The sequence below is a fragment of the Numenius arquata genome, chromosome 12 (genome assembly GCF_964106895.1).
Source record: "Numenius arquata chromosome 12, bNumArq3.hap1.1, whole genome shotgun sequence".
NCBI lineage: Eukaryota > Metazoa > Chordata > Aves > Charadriiformes > Scolopacidae > Numenius > Numenius arquata.
In genome coordinates, this window is record NC_133587.1 from 30,515,113 (window position 1) to 30,540,409 (window position 25,297).

At 38.3% G+C, this 25,297-nt stretch overlaps 1 protein-coding gene across 10 annotated transcripts in view; it reads right to left on the reverse strand.

Annotated features, from left to right (window-relative positions):
* The window catches only part of PARD3 (par-3 family cell polarity regulator), a 458,715-nt gene that overhangs the window by 233,062 nt on the left and 200,356 nt on the right, over window positions 1–25,297 (reverse strand). The window lies entirely within an intron of this gene.

Sequence of the window (25,297 nt, forward strand, 5' to 3'; positions counted from 1 at the left end):
CTGTAAGCAAAACCAACCACAGCCAACGGGAATAGCCAGAAAAGGTTTGGTGTGACTGGACTGGGTATCCCAGGACTAATGGTATCATCTGTTGGGGAGCCTGCTAAAGGAGTTTTTAAAAAGCAATGCAATGATAGAAAGTCAACTAAAATATTAGATCCAACAAGAAAGTACTAACCTCTCATGTGCTAAATATTCAAAGTACATAAAGCATGGATTCCACACTTCCAGTATTAACCAAAGCATCTAAGGGGCTTTCTGAAGATCTGATCAAAACCAAATCCTATGTGTCCATTGCATTACACAGAAAAGTACTAATCTCAGACCCATGTACAATTATATCAAATTACCTCAAATTGATTGTTGCCTTAAGAATAAAATGGGTTCATTTTGTGTAACTGCCTAGTTACGGGTTTTATTCTGCTTTCTGTTTTTCCTCAGGATCCAAAACATATCTGTTTCACAGGCGAAAGTCTATGCTATTTGTTTCTTTTAAATAAGGCTTATCTACAGACTATTTCCATGTTCAAATCTCTGAAATTCTATACTCTTGTCATACGATTCACAGACTGACATATAGACCACCAGGATCTGCCAGTGTAAAACAAATATTAGGGTTCATACTAAACACAGATTCAAAGTCATACTTTGATGTCAGAGTCATGGGAAATATTTTTAATGGAAACAGTTATCAGCTTTACTTGAAACAAGGCTACAATTATAGGTCAATGTATAATCAAATTCCCCTGCAAAGTTTAGCCCAAAGGCCAGGTCTGGTTTTGTGCAGGCTCTTTTATCATTTACCTTGAATAATGCAGAAATCGCCTCAATTACAGAGACATGCCCACATGGTGAGCCAACAAGAGTGTGGCACTTGCCATGTAACAAACTCACTTCTGATTGATGACCTCATATACCATTTATTTTTCCTTTCACTGTGTTAACTGATGCATGTATATGCATCTATATATACCACCACCCCCTATGGTTAACTCATATCATACCCACATATATAGAGAAAATTGTCCCTGCATTGGCAGCTGCTTTACTTGAATTATTTGACAACAGGAGTGCTTTTTAAAAATTAAATCTAGTTTTCTTTAAGAAATTTAGTTCTTCCTACTCCAGATTCCAGGTTATACAGATCTGGGATTTCAGGACGAGCAATGAACAAAAACCTAACATTCATTTTATATGGACAAGTTGATGTTTATGGAAGGAAAAAAACATCCACAATGTACTTCCAGCAGGGAGTGTTACTATGGCATCCAGGAATTATATAGATATATATGCTTCTAAATATACATATATTTTTAGAAGGTCACAACAGCAAAGACATTATTTTGTTTTTGAAGTAAAAATAAACTAGTGTACAAATACAGTGTGTTTGTATTTTCCACTGAGTAGTCTAAAGTAGGTCAAGTTAGGCACATCCATTAGCTGTCCTATAAATAGATCCACACTGAGTTCACCTGCTTGTAACTAATGTAGAACAACAGAATTTTAAATATTTTTTTCCTTTAATCTGACAAGATAGCATATTCTGTAAATAGACATTAAAAACCAAGTCATTAAGTCCTACATGATTTTTAAAAGCTGAAGAAATGACAATAGGTACATGGAATTGGGACACACACTTTTTTCCCCTGCAAAAATCAAATGTACATGCCTCCACCTATAAGTTTAGAGATCTGAAAGACTTCTACAGAGATGTTTTATAGATGAGTCACATAGTTTCCCCTTGATATCGAGACAAAGGAAAGGAGAAAATTCTGCATAAATCACTTAACATTTTCCCTGTAATGCTCCTGAATATATTACTATTCACCTCACCTTTTCAAAGACCGTGATTTTCATCCTTCTGAGGAATTTTTCTTTTTTTTTTTTTTTTTTTTAGATACAAAAAGCATTTCTTATTTAGCAACTTGAATTTGTCATTAGGCAATTTTCAAACAGGTCTCATAGTTCTTTTATCCTTATTCATTTCTTTTTTCTTTTTTAATCTGAAATAGTCCCTTGTTGCTCGATTTGCAGATCTGTATCAGCACACGAGGATTTCACTACCTTCAGCTAAGTACAGAACAGTTCGATCCCCTCGAGTACTGAACATAAGAGTCAATTTAGAAGCAAGTTAGAAGTATAGCACTCTGGTCTCCATCACACAAAACATCATTTTACTCGCACAGGCATCTTAATAACAAAATTCAATTCCGGATATTTTTCTCGGCATGGATCAGGACTGTTTAGAGATGACATCAGAAAGCTTATTAAAGATATGGCTTTTTAAAAATCTAATTAAAATATCTGTTTTCCAATAACATAAAAGTCCCTACGTTTATGGGAGTTTAAAGTTAGAGTGTGTTCTTCAACTTTGAATTTCGTCTCATCTAGGAAACACAATTTTCAAAGGTTTTGGGGTTTTGTTACTAAAAATCATGCTGTTAATTTTGCCCCAAAAACTAGAAAAACTTAATCATACTATTTTATCATTTTGCTAAAAGAAAAGTACATGGCTTTCCATTCATTTACACAGTGATTTATCTTCAGTTCTCATTTGCTAGGGTTTCCTAACATATAGCTTCGGTTTACGACTTTTTTGTTTAAATTCCTACTGCTGGAAAGAAAAAATACCTACGTATCTGTTTTAATGATCTTTTGTGTTACGCACCAGAGAGATGGACAAACACACTCGAGGCTAAGGGATTCCTAACTTGCATAGCTAAATGTTAATTCTTCCCGTTTCGGCTCTTCCTCCCCCTAAAAGACCAAAACCAGGCAAGGTCCCACCCCAAGTCCCAGGGAAGGAAGGGAGCACCGCGACGGCAATGCAGGCACCTGGCCCTACTGCAGAGGCAAGAGGCACCCAAGCCTGCTCTCAGCTCCTGTGCAAAGTCTGAGTGATGAGAGTTTACCATTTTGCAGTTCTGTCTTTTACTTCTCTTTTGCCGAATTGCACGGTTGCGTGCCACTTTTTGCTTTTCACCTCATTCTTCACTGAGAAACTCCACTAAAATTGCTTCAATTGAGTTTCCCTGTTACGCCATAGCATTTTGTTTTTTGGTCTTTTGCACAACATGGATTTTACCTTAGGCACCAAACAAATTCACCATTTTAATAACAGAAAATACTATAGCATTTTTCATTGTTCTTTGCTCAATTTGTTTTGCTGAAGTCAACATGAAAAACAATTTCAAACTTCTCAGTAAATGCTTCATTTACGAATGCTCCATTCCAAGTGCCTACAGGGTTACAATCTGGTCTATGACAATTTTATTAATTTTTTGATCAAAACCATTAAATCAAATTTAAAATAAATAGTACTCAGTACTTCTGTAGTGCCCTCCAGCACAGTATGCCAAAAACACTTCATGGACAATAATGGCTTTAGCTTCACTGCACCCTCAGGAAGATTAGAAGTCATTCTCCAAATTCTTTCTTTATTTGAAGAAACTGAGGCACAGAAGATTTCTTTCCATATTTTTAAGGTTCATCTCCAGCCTTAGATGCTTTCAGTTTGGGGTGATCTCTCAGAGAGAGACAGAGCCTTACTTTCAGAAAAACGTAAAATGCTCACATGTATTCCTTAAGCGAACCGAAAAGGACACTTTGGAAAAACAAAAAAGCACTATGCAAATTTCTCAAAACATCAAAACACCATCACGACTCATGACTGCAGACAGTAAGTCATTCCCTGTTCAGGGCAGCAGACAGGACCACAGGTCCCATGAGGCTGGAGAGAGGCCAAGGAAAGCACGGGCTCCTTCGGAGCAGTTTGGTCCCGAGCCCCCACCAGCGTGTGCACTGGCCCCTATCACACAAAACTCCTACACAACACATGAAGAAACATGATCAACTGCCATGCCGCATCGCCATCACCACCACTACCTCACTAAGCTCTCCAGGGACACCACAGATCTCTTGTCTAAACTGTACTGAGGAGCAAAGTGTAGGATATCACACAAGTGCTAGATCCATAGCTCCAGAAGCACTCTGCTTCTCAATATAATTAATTTTTTAAAACTTCTTCTGAGAGACCTTATTTCCATTTGTGATTCTTTCCCTTCCTTTGTCTCCCCAAGTCAGAGCAGTAGGGAGGAATTCAGCACATGAGATGGAGGTGCAGTACTTCCAGCCAATTGTATTTCCATTGGGTTGCCCATAGTCACACCCCAGCCTGGCGTTTCATCATGCTGCAAGACCAGGGCAAGCCACAGATGTGGTCTGTTGAAAGAGGCAATCCCACCTTTTCCTCTCCCCAGATGGTCATGTTCATCACTGGATCCCTCTGTCCACCTTCTCCTTTCTGCTTATTCAAGCATTTGTATCATTACACAGAAGATCTAAATTAAAATTAATGTTTAATAAAAGCAATTTTAATTGGTTACGTTTCCCAGGCTGGTCCAGTTCAGTCTAATTAACAGTCTCATTAAAGCTTAGGGAGGCACAAGGGAGGAAGCAAAGCAAAGATTGCTTCTTTCAGCAAGAGAGAGGACTTAAAATGCCTCTAACACTGTGGCCTCAGACCATTGTTTGAAAGGATACCATTCATCTGCAGTTTTGCATACAGCTCCAGACATTCAACATTCAGTGACCTGCACTGCTCCACATCCAATCTCATCCCTCTTCTATTCCCTCCTTCAAATCCTACCTATTTTCAACTAATCTAAATAATTGTGTCTTGTTCACCAAAGCTGCCATCTCAGCACTTCCCCTCCTCCCCCTCTTTCAAAATGAGCGTGCTTTCCAGGAATATATCCCTCTTGCCCCTGTATACTGCTGACCTATTTTCCATAATTGTTTTTCTGCCAGTTTCTAATCTAAAGCAGAACTTCATTTGTCACAACATAAATAGTTACCTAAACAACTTCATACAAATTACTCAAATTCCACCACCTTCCTTAGACGAGATCAAATTAAGACCGAGGCACAACAATGCTTTTAAGTGCTATTTCCTGAGTTCACTAAAAGCTAAGATGCATAAACAGAAGGAAAAAACCCACACATTCTGTGGTTGAATTCCTCTTCATCCATCCCACCCCCCAAAAAAAAAAAAAAAAGAAAAAAGAAAAAAAAAAGGTAAAGGCATGGAAGTCATATACGCATTAGAGAGGCAAGTGCTTCTCTTCATCAAAAAGGCACAACACTTTATCCAGAGATGTCTACATAAACACTCTTTTAAGGTTAACAATAGCATGCTTGGGAACAAAATTCTCTAAGGAACCATAACAACTTGTGTCATGTACGATTAAAAGCAGGTAGACACTGTTAAACCCCACATTTAAACATTCCAGTTTTGATGTAAGGTTTTCTTCGTTGCCACCTGATCAGTTATAAACTAGCTAAAGCCAAGCTGAAGGTTTCCAAATGTACAGGAACTTGTTATCAATTTCCCATAAACCACACTTGAATTCCAGACGAGCCAGTCAATGAAGCTCATCCCATCTGAGGTCTCCTTGAAGAGATGTTTAATTTGCTTTAACCCTTCACCCTGATTTTCTGAAACTGGAAAAAACTACTTTCAGGAAACCAGAGGAAGCAAGCACTATTATCCTACCATTCTGAAGCTTTTTTTGTCAACCTATGAAAGGAAAGCTTGAAGAAACCAGAAGAAGCAGAAATGCTGGGGTTTCAGAAAGAAGCAACTTTAGAAATCAAACTGCACTGAGCGCTTCTTCCGCTGTATCCCTGGGCAGGATCTTCGGGCACTTCCACTTTCACAGAATACATCGAGTTTCAGACTAACTAGCTGGGCTAGTCCAGTACCTCGTTACAGCCAGCTCTGGCTATTTCAGAGGACAGCACAAGAGCCGCTATAACAGCTAACCCATGTAATTTGCCAACAGGCTTTTCTCTTGTCCGTGGGAAGCTAGGTTTGATGTCGTTAGGACTGGAGTGTATTTTGTACTTCCTCAAATGCCAGCAAAGTTGAGAAAGGACAATACTGACCTGCCAATATTCCTGACTAGATGGGAAGGAGAAAATAACCTGCGTTATCATCAAATCTAGCAAAGACTTGAGAGTGAACCTTTGAAATAAGATAAAGGTCACTGTATCTTATAATTAAGAACCAATTCGGTATAAAGGCAAGGCCAGCTGGAAAAAAAAAAGAAATTAATAGAAAATTCTGTGACAAAGGTTGTGGTTTCCCACTGACATTAAAGCAGCTCATGGTGTTCACACAGAATGACATGATTTGAAGAAAATATGGGGAGAAACAAACAGATGAGTTTAAAATCTGTGAATTTTCATTCACCAAAATCAGCAGGTTCCCCACTCTTTATTGGGGGGTCTATCCTCAGCTACACAGGCTCAGAATAGTTCCTTAATATTAATAGTTATAACCTCTTTGCAGTTTGACTTAATTAAAAAAACCCCAAACAAACAACAGAAAGGAGTATCTTGCATGGATGTATTCTAGACAGTGTAGGCAAGAGGAATCCTTACAATTAATGAATCACAGAATCATAGAATGGTTAGAGTTGGAAGGGACCTTAAAGATCATTGAGTTCCAACCCCCCTGCCATGGGCAGGGACACCTCCACTAGAGCAGGTTGCTCAAAGCCCCATCCAGCCTGGCCTGGAACACTTCCAGGGATGCTCTTGTGAAATGCACTTGTCTTTCTCTCCTTACATATGACAAGGTTGAAGGCAATAAAGAACAGAGAAAAAGAACGAGAGTGTATATACACACAGAAACAAAAGAATATTAAAACAATCTTTAAAATAGAAAAGCTAATACTTTCCTAAGGAATTGACAGCAGGATAATGTTACCTAAAGAATTAATAATCTGGAAGAAAAGGTTAAAAATAAAGTGATGAAATTTGCCAGTGAAATACAACTGAGGTTTAAAATAATATTTTAAAACATGATCAATGAGCTTTGTGAGACTTTCCAGATATATATATCACACTGGTGGACTGAGAAGCCTGGTGACTAAGGAAATTGAAACTTGAATAAATGTAAGATAATGCATTCTGAGAAATGCAATCTAGTCTAAGCCTCAAAGGGAAGAATCTTGGAAAAAGTAGCATCGCTCCAAAAAAAGCCAGCAAAAATCACCAAAAATTAAATAATTAATTGATGGTAATACTGAGGAAGATTTAATATATCTGATTTTTACTGCAGCATCAAGCATTTTTGCAGTAAATTTAGCTCTAAAAATAATTTCAAATGGGAATTCCCAGTCTTCTGCCCTCCTGGGGTAGTATGGATGAATATTAATGTAGTATGTATTTATGTATACTGTGGATGAATAAAAACAAAAGAAATGGGCAACTGTATGACATCAAATATTAATGAGGAAATTAGTCAAAAAGCATAAGCACCAGTGAGAACAACAGATTAATGGAAAGATGTCAATACTCTCCTACCTTACCAAATCCACAACTTTTAAGAAAGCAGACACAGAGTATGACAATGATGTAACACGTATGCAGGTAACCCATGGCCTACCTATATAGAAAAGCACTTTATTTTACCTGTTTTAAATTAATTCCTGGTCTAGCCAACCTACACATAGCACAAACTGTGCAATGCCTGAAGTAGAGCAGGACAACTGCATTTGTGATGACCGGAAATTATTTCTCCCTCTACTCTGCGCTCGTGAGACCCCACCTGGAGTACTGTGTCCAGCTTTGGAGTCCTCAACACAGGAAGGACATGGACCTGTTGGAATGGGTCCAGCGGAGGGCCACGAAGGTGATCAGAGGGATGGAGCACCTCTCCTGTGAAGACAGGCTGAGAGAGCTGGGGTTGTTCAGCCTGGAGAAGAGAAGGCTCCGGGGAGACCTCATAGCAGCCTTCCAATATCTGAAGGGAGCCTACAGGAGAGCCGGAGAAGGACTCTTTGTCAGGAAGTGTAGCGACAGGACAAGGGGTAACAGTTTTAAATTGGAAGAGGGGAGATTTAGATTAGATACCAGAAAGAAATTCTTTACTGTGAGGGTGGTGAGGCACTGGAACAGGTTGCCCAGGGAAGTTGTGGATGCCCCATCCCTGGAAGTGTTCAAGGCCAGGCTGGATGGGGCTTTGAGCAACCTGCTCTAGTGAGAGGTGTCCCTGCCCATGGCAGGGGGGTTGGAACTAGACAATCTTTAAGGTCCCTTCCAACTCTAACCATTCTATGATTCTATGATTCTATGATTTAGAAACACAGGAAATCACAAGAGAGGACAAAGTATGCAACCTGTGTATGTGGGTGACAGCACAGACACCTATGCCCCTCCACGCTTAGACTGGTCAGACAAGAAGGGCAGACTGAGAGGTTGCTTCTGCTGACTTGTGGCGAGGGGTAAGGAGCATCTCTTGTGCTTTATGAGACCACACACTAACACAGACATCAGCTGGAGCAGGGCAGGCATGCGCACAAGAACTAGCATTCTAGTGGTGCATATACTGGAGCAAATATATGAAGGCACTGGAAAGCTGGAAGCTTTGTCTATGCAGTTCAAGTCATCTAAACAGCATTTGAGTACTAGGCACTTTCCTATCAAAATGAGGTAGTCAAGAAGAAGAAGAGATGATGGGTTTAGAAACCTGCTTTTCCCTGTAAGAAAATCCCAAAAAGCACAAATACTGAGCTGTATATTCTGATGGAGGTAATAAAGAAGGATTAATTGCAAATGCTTGATAGGAAAAAAGATTAGAACAGAACTTCCATGTGGTATAAATCCATGTAGCTGGGAGAAAGGAGGTGAAATGAGACTAAATATCAGAAGAAAATCCTTAATGGGGTGATATATCAGATTGTGAAAGTCTCCCAAGGGAAGAAGCAGAATCCCCACTGCTCAACACATGTAAAAGCAGCATGGACAAAGGACTACAAGATAGGCTACAGGGAATAACTCAATACATAGTAAGAGGATGGTTCAGATGACCTAATAATATAACAGGATTTCAAATGACTAGATAATTCTATTATCATTAACCACATTCACAGCAGTACAAGCTAAAACACTGTTGCTATGGTAATCAATCCTTATGCGTCGTTGCAGAAAATGACTGCAATACAAGGGATGGAAATGAATTGAACCAGCCCTTCCTATTCTCAATGAATTCAATGTACCAGTCAGCTGGGAAACTAACATGAAAGTTTACATCTAGCCTCCCACAAGCCTTTTAAAATATATAGTAAAGCATAACTGAGGGTCCTGCATTCAAATACGGGTTATCCTTAGACTTCCACAGTCAGTTCAGAATCAAAGTAGGAGCAAGGCTCCAGTTCAGAGGGGATGCTGCTGGAAACGGATGGACTGCTCTCATCATTGCACTTTGAATCCCCTTCTCTTAATATGGCTTAAATTCTCTCAGCCCAAAATACTCTGACACTATGGAAAGACCAATGCACGTATGCTTCTGCTCACATGCCATTACAGCTCCATCTCATGAGAATATGAGACCAACTTGTTTTCCATGTGGAAGGCAAGGAAAAAAAAAAAACAGCAGAGGTGATCATTTTTGCTGGCACTTTCTAAATAGCCCTATGGACAACAAACCGTAATAGTGAAAGCATCCTATTTTTTATTCTGAATATATACTCCCAACTGAAAACACTATTCTCAACTGAAAACTTCTTAAGATTCAAGCCACAGGAAAACAAATGATCAGCAGTCTCTTCATCACATTTTATCAACTCTAAATCAATGCCATTCTTGCATGGATGTTATTGTAACGGAGTGCACATCTCAGAACACTGGAAAACGCATACTGGTTTGCTCACTCAGCTTTCCCCTTTATTTACAGTAACAGAATATTTGTCAGGAAATCAGGAAGTTAAACCTGGCAGCAATAAAATCCTTAGAGCCAGGGAAAATTTTGGAACTCAGATTTTGAAAAATGGAGTTTTCATTCCTGAGACCACTCAAATAGGGCTTGAATCTCTATTAGTAAAACCAGAAAACCCCACTACATTTGTTTAATGACAACTGAGAATTTAAAGTAAGGCACTAACACTCCTCTTCCTCCAAAACACAAAGTTTTCAGGAAAACACAATAGGAACCAAGTGGGAACGAAAGCTCAAATCCCTCCGTGAAAAACCACCACGCTTTCCCAGTTTCATAACATAGTTAAAAATGGTTACAGAGTGCATTTAGGAAAAACTATATGCATATGTAGACAGAAGAGAAGATGACTAATTCCCATCCTCAGAATTTCACAGCAACGCTTCCTTTCAAAGAATGATTTCTCAAGTGAACAAAGTACTTCTTTTGGTCTTTTGATAGTACACAGCATTGTTAAGAAAAATAATTCAAAGCAGCCCACACAAACAGAAAGGGTACCACAGATTAGGGGAGCCACATATTCCAAAGGGAACATGTTTTTACCTGCTAGTGCTGGTATTTTAATGTAACTCTTACTCACTGTTTTGTGCAGCACTACACAAAATAGTCATTAGAAACCAGGAAAAAAAAGATCAAAAAGGAAGCAAGTACACCAGAAGGTAAAAATAAACTTTAAAATCCTCAGTTAGAAATTACTTGAAAGAAGCTAAAAATAAAACAGCTTGTTCTTTAAAAAGCCATTCAATTCGAATTTAAGGAATGTATTATATTTTAAGTGAGAAGCAAAACCCATGTCAAGAAAAAGATCAGAGCAGCAGTAGAGTTTTCAATATTCACAAACATATAGAAGCAAAATATTTGATAGATGTGCTATACAGTTACCCCCATACATTAAAAATTTATTTACATAATGTAATATTTTGTAAAAAACTGCTCAGGGACAAGCAGAGAAAATGTCTCAAGTACTATCAGAACATTCTTGAAATGCTAGAACATGCCTGAATTCATGAGACGTTCATTCAATTGATGAAGATACATTCTTTTTTATTGAAAACAGTCTGTAACACACTGTATGTATATTTTGTGTCTATTTTAATATATTTCATCAGTATTTTTCTTGGAATTTAAACAAAAATGTTGCTGCTTGTGTGAGTTTCAAGTCGTTAGTGCCAAAACTTCAGCCAATGTTTCATGAGAAAATTACTGAATTATGTCTGTTTATGATTATAACACAGATTTCTCAAGAAAATTATTCCCTCTTGGGCATTGAAAACTAAATGAGTTTGAAAGACTAGAACGTGTTTAATGTGACCAAGCTTGCTCCTCCCGCCAAAACGCTTCAATTTAATCCAAACTAATTTTTTAAAACTTAAACAAAGTCTAATAAAAGTTATTTCACTTCCAAAAATGACGTGCATTTACTAGAAGAGACTCAATAAAAAGATATCATTAAAAAATCCAAATTGTGAAGGCCAAGAATTTTACTGTGCAACTGCTGAAAATAATTTCTTTTTTTTTTTAATGTAAGTTCATGGATGAGTCAAAAAGAGCATGTGTGAGAAAGAGAAAGAAATCCCAGTGCAACTGAGAAATTAAACTGAAAAATTAAATCAAGGAGCCAAAAACCAGACACACAGATGGTAAAAACTGGCAAAAATAAAAAGTAAAAATCATGCTCTTAAGTACCAACAGATGCAGTGACTTTAAAATATTACTCCTTGAGGATACACAAAGACAATAATCCCAGATTGTGATTTCTGGGCCAGTCTACTGCTGCACTAGAGCCACAAAATACACCGTATTGTACAGAGAAAAAATGATGTGTCAGAGACGGTGATATCTGCACTGCCAGTCTACTAAAATAGAAGGGAAGAAAATTAAACTATCCAACACTGTGAAATTAATGTCTTTGAGAAAAAAAAAAATTTAACTGTGTAAATGAGATAAGAGAGATGACTTACAGAATCCATTTACAGATTTATAATACTACAGGACCGAGCATGAACTGGTTATTGGAGCATTTCTGAAACACTCCTCCTTGAAGCGGTATTCAAGCTTCTCACTCCGGATGGAAGCAAGACTGCACTTCCCAGATTCTGCATTGTTAAACTTTGTCACGCTAATGGCTTTGCTGACCTCCAATCTTATTTAGGGTCTCCGTGATTTCAATCACTGCAGTTACCTAAAACCTATCCCAGTTCAGACTATTGGTATTAAAACAGGGAAAGAAAAATAATCCAAGATTTGGAAACTGAGAAACTGATGTGTAGTACCTATATGCTTGAAGTTCAGCCTCTCCTCAAAGATCTTCTTAAAATCAGAAGTTGAAATGAATAATTACTAGTAGTACTTTTAAAATACATTACTTAAGACCAATTTTCCAGATAGTTAAATGAACTAAATTGATACTGCTACGCATGATTGAACAAACCCAGAAACTTACTCCATCACCATAATTTCAGGCTAGGTATAGCCTGTAGATATATAACGATAAAGACTACTGCTTTGGGGGGGCTAAAAAACAAAGTCAAATTCAAAGAAAACAAAATTATATTTCTTTACTACCTCTTTTAGTATGGAAAAGTTTGCACTGGGAATTTTCTCCTCTAAAACAATTACTGAAGTTATCAGGATAATCATAATATCAGGAAGGTGACCAAGAACTCCACAACATGAATGTATTTAAAAACACAGTTACAATAAAAACATTTGTCATAAATTAAGTTTTACAAGTTTTATATGGATACATTTAAACATATAGATACACACGCATGCACATATATATTTATGTGTGTGTGTCAACAACGACACCACTTTAAAATACTGCTCCTAAAAGTGGGCATGAATGAAGTGTTCTGTATTTCTAGTATGTAAACAAGTAGGGACATGTACTTCATTTAACTCTAATGTATATACGGATGAGCAGTAAGAATGCTGAACTACAAAACGAACAGGGAAGCCTGCTATATGTTAACTGGCAAACAGAAAAATGCTGTTATGAATCAAATAAATTCTGTCTTCTGTAGAGGCTCCAGACCGGGATGACCCAGAAAGGTCTCACTTCCCACCAGGGCCTGTCAGCTTCCAGCCACCCCAAGCCAGCAGAGCTTCAGCAGCTGCCGATTGCCCTGCTGAGAGAGCCCGGGAGGCGGTTTCGAAATGACTCCCACCATCCCGAAACAGCATCCCAGCCGCAGGCTGCAGGCGCAGCCGCTGCTCTGAATCCACCCCAGGTTTCTGAGGTTTGGCTTCGGAGTCAGACAAGGCAGAGCCTGCCTGACAGCAGCACGCTCGAAGCCTCGGGGCCCGGCATGGGAGGGCACAAGTCCTCTTCAGCTGCGCCTCTTTTTGTATTTACATGCACACGTAGCTGCAAAATGAAAATAGTCATCACGGAACTGCACTGCAATGAGGAAGGAATTTCACATAGATTCAGACAGAATAATTTATTTTGGTTTTTTTCCTACACATTTCCCAGCCCAGATGCCAGTATTTCCTGCTGTCCCCTGACACACCAGGATGGAGCTCAAGTGCCTCCTACCCAGCCTTCAACTTTTCAGTAAGACTGACATTTGTTAATTTAGGGAAAAAACGTCATGGTCCTTGAGCCCCATTAACTTCACCTCCCCAGAATGCTGCAATACACACGATCCTACTGGAGTATAATATTATAAGATGCTTCTTTTGCGCAGAGACCAATTTTACTGACCTTCAAATCACCAGCAAAATTGATCAGTTTTGATGAGAAAGGAGTTAAAAGAGTCTTCATGAAGAGAAAGCTATTTATAGTGACGAAGTGTAACTACAAGGAAGAAATACTGATGGACTTGCTTTATGAAATCTGTGCTTTGTTGTAACAATTACTGCCTAGAAAATCAAGATAAATAAAAATGGTATGATGGAATACTCAATGTAACTTTCAATAATTTTAAATAGAGATGCTCACAGATATAACCGCTTTCTTTTGGGACTTTTAATTTAGTCTGTGCTTTGGATAAATGGGTTGAAATTATAAGCAATCATGAATTCCTACACATTAGAGAAGTAAAGAGTTTTGAAGACAAATGAGGATATCCAAAAGGAAGAGGAAATTAAGCTTTGATACAGAGTGATTGAACACTGGCCTCCTGCCTAGTATTCTAAAGAAATACTAAGAAGACCAGAGGTTTTGCTCATACTGGATGCCTCACTCATCAGGTGTTTATTCCACAGTCTGTAAAAATGTTTGCAATATGCAGCCTAAAGGAGAATTTTTTTTATGTTTTTTTTTCATTTTGGAAATAGTTGCAAATGTATGCTGCCCTTAACATTAATTTTTAAACTGTGAAAACAAACAATATTTTAAATGGAAAATATGCTAAAATAATAATAGCCAACTCATTTTGCTCAAATTCATAAATAGCCATCTCTGGGCTGGAAAAAGCAGCATAATAATTTTCAATCCAAACGAAGTTAAAAGTAATCACATGCAGCTGGCATGAAAGTGAGTGATAACTCAATATGGAATCTGAGCAGCAATTTTTATTTTTGAAATATCACATGTAAGAGATCAAAACTTAAAAGGAATATTTATTTCAAAAGTAAAATCTTTACAGCAGTATATTACAGAAAATCTTTAGTTCATTAATATTTGTAGTGCTACTTGCTTCATATGTTTCGAATCAATTGCTCCTTCATGGAAACACTAGTTGTGCTGTATTTGTTTTAATTTTGTGTATCCTGAGTATGGGACCTCCCTCAGCCAGAGTAACTGCATCAGTTACAGATCAGTTTTCCTTCTTTTGTTTTTCTTTTTCAGCAAAAACCCTTAGCAGTGCTACAAGGTGCTTGGCAGTTAGTTGTTGGGTCTTATGAAACCACTTTTAATTATTTATTAAATCAGAAATAAAAATAAATATTTTTTTAAAAAAGAGAGGGATTGTTGTTTCTTCTGTCTTGCATGTGACATATATAGAAGTAAATAACTTTTTCATACATCCTGATTTCCTAACCAAGTGATCTCTTACTCTCCCAGCTTGCCCCCTCCCCTGCCCTGGAAACTATCGAGCTTGATCATTCCATATGCAACTCCGAGTAGTTTCTAGATAAATTTAGAATGGACTTATTTTCAAATCAGTCAGTGAATGAATTGGCAAGGTTGGTCTATTATCTTCTTTTCTCTTCCAGTTATACTGATGAAATAAATTTAAATCTTATGGTATGTCGCATCAACTAGGTCATATTACGTAATTCCATTCACTCGGTTGCTGCACTCACTAAATCTTGCTGTGTCACTTCATGAGGAATCATGACATTAGTCAAAGTATCCTATAAATTACAGTAACCACTTAATACAGCCAAAGAGTACTACATTCAATAATGAAATGCTCGTACTTAAGCAATAAAATCGAGATTAAATTTAAAACTCAAAATAAAACAAAAACCCGGACAAATTACTTCCACATAACTCAATTATTAACTCCAAGTTACACAGTACCATTCCCCTTTACAGCAAAGTGCAACCATGTCATTAAAGTGACCTGTTCACACAGGATTTTAAAGAGTAAGCACCTTTCCTGTTTCCATCAATGGAAGATAAATTAACTCTCACTTTCACAAGAGGCAGGACAAACTTGGTCCTTTTACTGAAAGCATCTTTCTCATAATTAATAATTCATAGGAAGAAAAAAGTATAAAAATTATCCTGCTGTTATTCAATAAATGAGATAAGTTTCCCATTCAGATAAAATCTGTCATTTTTTCTTGCCCAAAATAAGCACTCTGACTTTACTTCTGTTCTGTTTGGAATTAACTGATTTGCCTGACTCAGCAGTGATTTACCTGAATCTTGCCTAAAAAACTACAGCAAGAAGCAAAGAGCCCTTACAACCACATTCCTGTCCAGATAAGTTGTTCTATTTTATTGCAAAAAGGACTACAACTTCCACTACAGATTAATAATGTCAATGTTTCTTTTAAATAAAAACATTAGCCATTTAGGAGAAAAACTGTACCTGGAAGAAAATCCGGCTATTAAAAAAAAAATTATTTTTCCATTTCAAGTCAAACTAATTCTAAAATGCAAATTAAGTTAACTGAAAATTAAGTTAATGTGAAGCTTAAGCTAAGGCCAGACTGGCTTCTAATGCGGAATTATAGAAGTTTGGCATGGCAACAAAACCAAGCAAATTCTCAATCTTGGGTTTACTTATAATTTGAAAGGAACAGCGAAAAAGAAACAGTATTTGGGATAACTTTCTGATTTTGAATGGTATCTTTCTGACAGAATATGAAAAAGGACATCAGCAAGACTCGAGAAAATAAAACAGACAAGGGATTTGGGGAGCTGGAGTTTAGAGATGTCAACTCTTTTTTTCCAAGGGATTGGTTGCTGTCCTGTAAACATCTGTATTGCAGAACACAAAGCAAGTATGCAGGAAGAAGGGAAAGGTAGCGCAGAGAAAATAAGAACACAAAATGAAAGGAAAAAAAGGGAAAATATCAATGGCATGTACTGCCAGTAGCACCTTCTGAAACAAAAATGCAGAATTTCTTTTTAAACCTCAAAGATACAAGTGATCACTTACATATGTACACTTTGGTTAAAAGGCTGGAATGCAGAACGAGCATAATGTGAATTTTAAATTAAGAATACTTTACCAAGGGCAAGGGAGAATCCTCTATAGACACAATTAACAGAATTGCTTTAATACACTTAAAACTTTTAACCTTTATGGTCTTTGAAGTGAATAGTGGAACTGCATCTCTTTCAGGTTTGCATGGAAGGGCTGCACTGCCCTGAAAAGTTTTACAGTGCTGTAAACTAATGAAATAAATTATCTTAATTTAGTTAGATCTATTTTCATTAACTGTATTACCCACCGAGGGAACGAGGACAAATTTTAATTTTACTAATGTATTTCACTTCAGCATTACTTTGGCACGCCGTAATTGCGGCTCCTGCTCGGTATCGCTCGCTCTGCCATCACCTTGCCCCCACGGTGAGCCCCAAGGCCACGCAGGCAGGGCTGCACGGAGCCCCCGGGACCTGCGCAGCCACCACCGCCTCAAGCAGGGCTGCACAGTACTGACTCGTCCACGTTCCCACCAGGGCTTTTGAGGACATGGTATGGTAGCAGCAACAAGCACATTATGAAAATATCGAGAGCGTTTCTATTATAAACAACTCCTTGGGATACATTCTATACCCCTGGACTAAAAAGTAAACATATGAGAAGATAAACCTCTTTCACAGCATGAAGAAAGAAAACAAGTTCTTAAAAGAAGAAAAGGAAGACCTGAGACATCATATAGATGAAACACTTTTCCAGGCCCAGTAAGGGATTTTCAGATGTCCTTATCTGACCTGTTACCATGGACAGACATCAGTCAAAAAAGCCAGAGATGATACTGTTTTGCAAAATATTTAGAAAATAGTCAGAAAACTAATAGCAATAATTTAAAGCTTCTTACAGTATATCCATGTAATTTAAAGGAGTATTACTTATATCCCTGCTATCATAAATTTATTACCATTAACTACCACTACCACAACATGATTATTTAAATAGTTTAGTCCCAAAGGGCAGGAAAAGAGCAGTGTATGGTTACTAGCAAGTCTGAAAATGCTCTTCCTGCACACCGACACTCTTCAGAAAGGTTCTGCAGAACAACGTAGGTCTTCTAGCAGATACTAGAGCCTGTCAAGACTGCACCTGGAGCACCATGTCCAGTCCTAGTCCCCACAATTCATGACGGATGCTGGCAGACTAGAGAGAGTCCCTAGGAGGGCCAGAAAGATGATCGAACGGCTGGAGAACCTACCCGGTGAGGAAAGACTGAAGGAGTTAGATCTTTTCTCCTTGGAGAAGAAAAGGCTCGGGAGGGACTTCATCACAGTATTCCATTACTCAAGGTGCGGCTCCAACAAGGACAAAGGCTGTCTCTTCACACGGAGCCACATGGAGAAGAAAAGGGGCCAATGGCACAAGTTGCATTGGGAAGGGTTTACATCTTGATATATGAAAGAATTTTTCTTCACAGTGAGAACAACCATTCACTGGAACAACCTCCCCAGGGATGTGGCAGAGTTCCCAGAACTGGAGGTTTTCAAGGTGGGATTTGACAGGGTGCTAGTAGTCTCACTGAGGCTCCCTTTCCCACAAAAGGCTGGACAAGATGATCTTTTGAGGTCTCTTCCAATATGGGCTGTTCTACAATTCTTTAAATTTCAGCCCAGTCCATCTGCATATTTATGTGCATGGGTACATATATCTATGCAAGTGAGAGCCTTTGAGTGTGGGGATATACACCTGAACATGAAACGTCTTTTTCTACAACACTTAAAACCCATGAGGTTTTTTGTAAAATTGACTTTTCTGTTTTTTTTGTAAATTGTGGACTATCATCACCTCTCCACATACAGAGCTACATTCTGCCACTGAATTCATATCTACACAGCAGCATGTAACTGAAAGTAGATTGCAGCCCCCAAACTGTCTCACCTATTTAATACACAGTATGAAATGACAGATTATTTTTCAAAGGAGAACAAGATAGATGCCAGCATGAAACATTGTTTATAAAAGCGTCGCCACTACAGCTGTCCCCAAGCAATAAAGCTGTTTATTCCAACCTCCTACCTCATATAAACTGAAGCTCTCAGCACTGAAAAACAACTTCAAATTTGTTCATGACTCAAAGACAAATAGCAAGAAGAATCTCTTTCCAAAATACATAATTAAGGTCATATCCACAAATGTCCATTTTGCATAAAAGTGCACAGACTTATAAATTCCATGTTAATATTTTCTTAAAAGTAACATATGCTGTATTTTGAAATTTGATTCTGTCTCTGTACATACTGATGCGTTCAGCATACAATAAGCCTTCCTCTTTCAGGTCTCTTCTTTTTGTTTCTGTGGTTATACATATACATTTAGAGAATATTTAATAAATATGTGCATTATTTATCTTTACACAGAATAATACAGATATTCTTCTGAATTCAAGAGACATGACAACTCTTCTGGGGGGGTAGGAATTAAGAATCTATATAAAAATCAGAAGCAGATCAAGTCAGAACGAAAAATCAAATGGCTTTTAAATATGGAAATGAAGTTTAGATTTAGAAATCTGGATCTGAAGGCAGGTTCAAAGTCAGATTTAAACCTAGAAAAGGCCTGTGATTCTGATTCTCACTACAGAAAAACATAGTAAAGATTTTAACCTTAAAAAGCAGAAATCACCACTACACAAATAGAAAACTTACATGACCATCGTAAGAGCTTGTTTTACCCTCCCACACCCCTTTCTAAGCTTTCTTAAAGATAATACAGAACCAGCTCCTGCAAGTATCCCAGATCAAGACATGTCTGTGGGAACTGGGCACCTCAAGACCCACCAGAGCTTCAGCTGCTGGAAGGAGCTCCAGGGTCCAGCCTGGAAGCGACCCAGCCAACGGCACACAAGCCTTGGCCAGATGAAAATCTAGACTCTGGTACTACACAACAGGAGTTTGGATATTTTTATGTAGGTACACACATTACAAACTCCTAAACACAGGTTTCTCATTTTGGAGCTCACGATGCATAGTATTTTCTCTAATATTATAATAACTGCAACACAGGGAGAACACTGAAACAAGTCTACAGAATAATCACTTAATTGTGGTCACGTACAGATCAGTGATACCCCATACCACTGCACTCTTCTGGGAAGTCAAAGGCTAGTAGAAATTATACAATAATTTTGACCATATTATATATATAAAAATATTACAAAGGTGTGATCAATCAAAGAAAAAGAAAAGGAAAAAGAGTAAGATTATTACAGCTGTGTTTAGTAGGGTGCTCTTCTGGCAGCCAGACAGGGCATTTGGCTGCCTCAGAGCTAGATGCAACCGCTGCCCTTGCTGAGACGTACCTGCCCCTCGTGCTGCTGCACTGAGGGTCACGCCAGCACTTTAGAGCTTACATTTCATTTGGGCATTTGAGCTGCTGAGCTGAAGGAGTGAACATCTTGCCAATATACAGAAATAATGGGAGCAGTCAATGCCTAGTTACCTCTAGGAGCAGCAGTTAAGAGAAAGTATTCTTGGGCCAAATCAAGCTTTTCACCTTCTTCGTAGTACAAAAGCAAGAATAAACAGTTGTAGCACTCGGTGTGTTGACATTAGGTGGAAGCCAGTGTGATCACACGGCCAAGAACCCACATCTCAAGTAGTAAAGAACCTGAATTTGCAAGTGGATACGGGACTGAGGAGACTTCAAACTCTTGCAGGGGCACCTTGAAGTCTTCTGATCGGCTCTTTCACTAACATAAACATTTACTGAATCCTCTAGCTATAGCTAGAGGCCAAGTCTTTAATACTAAGTCAGGTGCCAAGCCATGCCTTTCTTGGCCACCTGCTATAGCTCTGCCTGCAGAAACAAGCAAACCGCATGAGCCATGGCCTTCTTCACTAGTTGGTAACATTTTTTCCTCCCATCATCAACCTCAGGGTAGTCCTGCCTGGTTCTACAATCCCTGGGTAGCCTCCTGGCTACATCCCTACACTCCCTGCCTTTTGTACAGGACCATTCACAGAAGACCCCCCAAAAAGAAATAGGTCTCTGCATTAGGCCTAGAGCTTCAAACATATGCATATCTCTATCTTTGTGACAAAAATTCTTTATAAGAAATATGACAAGCCTTAAAACGATCTTTGTATTTTATAATTGATATGCTGTCATGCTTCTGTGTTCATTAAGGTTGTTATCACAAGAGACAAATTATAAAGTGCCCGTTCTCAGATAGGGAGGAAAGCAATGAGACTATCGTGGCATTGTACAGAGTAATGGATAACAAGTTAAAAATGATTCCTCAAACTGAAGCTTAGCTAATCCTTTTTCCAAACGTTAAAGCACAACTCCTTACTAATGACAATAATTTTTAGAGCGGTTTCAAGCCCTACATGTGAAGAGTTTGAGATAAGAAGAACCTCCAACCCTCCCCGTCTCCAGTCCATGAAACACAGAAGTTGCAGACCTTTCCACTGTAGTTACAGTCATAATAAAACCTAGAAACAAACCCCAAAACCCACCTGCCAGACAAGGAGAAACACAAAATAGGTACCCTAGTGAAAATAAAAATATTTATATACATTAACTATACCACTATGAAACATTCAGAACTAAACAAAACAAGTAAGTTGCATTTCTGCCTTCTATTCTTACATTAAGGCATGAAATAGAAGCAGGGTTTTGTTGTTAAATGAAAAATTTGACAATGTGGGTAAGCTGAAGTATAAGAATCCAGAGGAAATTAGTGATTTAAATTCACCAACCTACCTCTGAAGTGCTGATTTTTATTTTTTTTTCCAACTGACAGTGCTGAAACGCACTAATTTATAGCATCCAAATGTTTTAAGAGAGTATATTCAATCATATTAAAAGCAGGCCTTATTTTGCTGAAAATACAAGCTGAAGGCAGGTACTCTACAGCTGGGGATGTAAGACCATATGCTACTTGCACGTCTGATCTCATTGAAAAAGGAACCAGAGAAACTGTACCAGATTACTATGGACAGATGTCATGAACAAGAATAACTTAGGGGAAGTGTTCCGTACAGCACATTTTTGCTCAAGAAGACAGCAGTAGTAACCAACTTCTCTTCCCATTTCAGAATACATTTGAGTTGCTTTTTTCGCTGGTTTTTGCTAGATACTAGAAAGCTACTGGTATTTTAGGAATCAGACCTGTTCTTCGGTAATAACCATGACATTTAACTCCATCTCCTAGCTTGCTTTCATGCACTGACAGATACAGACATATATCCAATAGTTATGCATATAAATTTGCATATAATTTCAATTGACCCAATCTCATCGTGTTTGGAACAGCTTCATAATTAAGCAGGGCCACTGTAGGATTTCCCTCTCCCGCTGTTCTCGCACCCCTTCCCAGCGCACAGGGCAGCCGGGTCCTCTTAATCCTTCTGCGAAAAAGGCTTCACCAGCAGAGCAAGGAATATGCTATCACAGTTCAAGGTGTCTCGATTGCTGCCAGTTCCAATATTTGACTAATGAAACTAAAATGACCACCCAAGAGAAGCTTTATCTGTACTGAAACTTAAAGGATTGGTGAAAAGTTTAACTCTTTCATACATTCCCTTTTCATGTCTCCCTGGTATGAAACAGCATGAGTCCAGATTTGATCAGGGCCTCAGCAAGTCTTGAGGTGAACTGAGGGAAAAATGATTTCCCAAATAAAGGTGACATTACCATATATATGAATAAATTTCAGAGGAAATAAGACTTTTCAACTATTCCTTAAAGTTTGGTTGCTATCGGGGGAAAAGAAAGTGCTGTGGAGGGCAAGGTGAAGAACAAAAAACAAGTTATTCTTTTTTTTTTAAGATGTTTCAGAATTGAATTAAGGATTGCACATTTTGTTCCCGGTACCTGACAATCTGTAGGAGAATTAATGAAATAACTGTTCGAAAGAGTAAAAAAACCCAATCCTTAACTTTCTAACTGTATTCTGAAACGATATTTGGATTTTTGGTTTTATAGTGGTGAAACGATTTTTTGGTACAAACAGTTTCACATAAGGTACTTTATAGGCTTGAGATACACCAAAACTTTCTGAGAAATACACAGATCATTTGCCCTGTGGACAACCAGAGGGCTCTAGAACTAGCTGGGAACAACCCTTAGGTAGATACAGCTAACCAGCATATACAAACAGAATACCTTAAAGGACTCAGAAAGCAGAATTAATCTTTTCCATTTCTTTGATGTATCACTCTAATTTAGCAAAGCACAATACATAGGAGCAAAAGCAATTACTTCCAGGAATTTTAACAGGCTTCATGCATTCCTCCATTTTTAGGCACTAAAACCTAGACAAGCTTACAGAACTATTTCTCTAACAACTAATCGAACAGACCTAATTCAGTGCCCTTATCAGTCCCTGCTACAGCAGCTTTTGATTTCCTAGAAACAAGGTCTCTTGCAGGTTAGCCTACCGTACGGGCTGTGACGCTGCAGAACTATCGGTCTCTCCACAGTTCTGCTCATGGGAAATGAGGTGTTGTCCACACAACGATTGCACTTCTTTGGCACATCACACCTTAAAGCACAGTTCTAGTGAATGTTCATGTATGCTAGAAGCTGACAAAGATCACCCTGGAAATCTTTTTTGCCTGATATTCAAAAGGAAGAGATGAGGCAACCTTGGAGAGAAGTAACTCCATCCAAGCCAGAAGAGCCTTCCTCCAACAACAAGCCTCTGGAGTCTGCAAGATGCACCCAGTGTTTATGGCTATCTCCTCTGAAGAGCCATAAAGGCAGGTTAGACCAGGACTATTGTCACCTGTAGTATCTCTAATGGGCTCTGCCCTAGAGGTTTCTTGGCACTGTCACTGCCTTACCCTCGGTGCCAGACCCCCTGTCTGCTACTTTTTGTGCAGGTAGGGGCAGGGTGCGCAGCCCACCCCAGCCCCTCCAGCGCTGCCTCGGGCAGGCACGCGGGAACAGGACTGGGAGCTGCTAAATTAATTGATTATGCCAGATAGCAACCTCGTCACTTGAGTTTCTTCTCCACAGAAGTGAAATCCTTAACCAGTGGAAAACAAAGAGCCCACAGAGACCGAAAGATATTAGAGTTTAATACCCAAAAAAGAGTGGAATAATATCTCCATCTGCAGGTACTCCATCCCCTGCCAGCCCCTTCCCTCCCTCTCTCTGCAGAGCGGTGCTGCTTCGCACTCTCGCTATGGGCTTTCTTCTCCAGTTCATACCCTGTTAAACAGGTTTCAGTCTTATTAATTATCCCGCCGATATGAAATCGCAAAAAGATCCTGGTCTTCCAGGTACATGCAGACTCATTAACCCATTTAAAGAATGAACCCACTCTCTCTCCCAAAAAAACACACATGACAAACAAACAAACAAACAAAAAAAAGCAGAAAACTTGCTCAGAAGAAACATGATATTTGCAATTTCAGACTTCAACCAGTTAACTCAGGCAGCAAATACGCTTCCAGACTACCACTAGTGCCCAATTATTTACCTAATTGGTGAATAAATTGAACTAGTTAAGCTGTTCAGAGACCAAAGTCAGCACAAAACTTAATATAAAACATCATATATTAAAATATTAATGTAGCCAACATTTTGTAAGATGATCACTATTAAGATTCCTAATCCAACTTCTTTTGCTGAGACAACAGTTTCATTAACTGCCACGATGAAAATCTAATGATGCATGGAAATATGCCTCGAAAACATCAAACAAGCAGAACCATCACAGGAGATGCCTTCGAATCTGGGCACCAACTTTCCATTTCAACACAGGCAGATACAGAGACAGCAGCTGAACTCATCTGCACTAACTCTACATATTTTGAGAAGAAAATCGTAACGGAACTACCACTATAATTAAATGTGCAGAGGAAAATATACAAGGACCAAAGACAGAGGGGTGTGGGTTTTTTTTCATAAAACATAATTTTAAATGAATCTGCAGCTAATTCTAACATACAAAAATGGTTATTAGTTCACATTTGATTTTTTTTAGGTTTTTATACGCTGCGATATTACTTAAGCTCCTTTTTAACTAAGAATGGGGTTGAATAAGGAATGTTTGGAATACCCTAGGATCTGGCAACGCTAGACTTCAAATATCGGTATTGGATTTGTGGGTGAAGGAGACCAGTCCCAGGACACCAGCCCAGTATTTCTCACACTGTCCCCTCTGTTCATAAGGCACAGTGTAAAAAGCTTGGGCCTTGTAAAATGGCAAATTTCGTTTTGAAGCTCCTCTGTATAAAGCAAATTCTGGTTTTATGCTCTATTGCTGTAAAATCTGTACATTTACGTTCAATGCAAAACCTCAATGTTTTCATGTCACGTTGTACAAAGAAGAAAAATGAGGTAATAATCCTACATATGCATTATCCTATACATGGGCTTCCTGTTATATTACCAGTCTCCATAGTAATGGTGTATTTTCACTATACATTTGAAGACACTTCTTGGAAAATTTCAGACACATACAAATACATAAAGTGACTGCTAGGTAATTTTAATTTCAGACCTTTAAACCTCTATGATTACCAACTTACTAATAAAAAAACCCAAGTTGGAATTACTTAGTTTCTCAAAAAAGCCCAAGATCAAAAGCAGTACAAATGTATACTAAATATATATGGTAACACTGTCTCCAAATTTATAATTAATATATTTTACTATGTTAAGAATAACAAACATTTAGAAGTGCAATGCCAAAACTGACCCACACTTGGCTATGCTGTAGTAATATTATTAGCTTTCAACGGCAAAATATTTATCAAAATAATACTAATTAAAATAACTGTTAGTATCAGCTGTGAAGAACAGCAGCATTCCACATACTATATAAATGTGTTTATGACTCAAAAATGAAATAATGTGCAGCTGTCCATTTCAGTCTTAATGCAGTTTTTTTGGAAGCAGAAGGAATTCCCATACAAATTTAGTCATCATACTTCTGGTGCTTGTATCACGCTTAGAG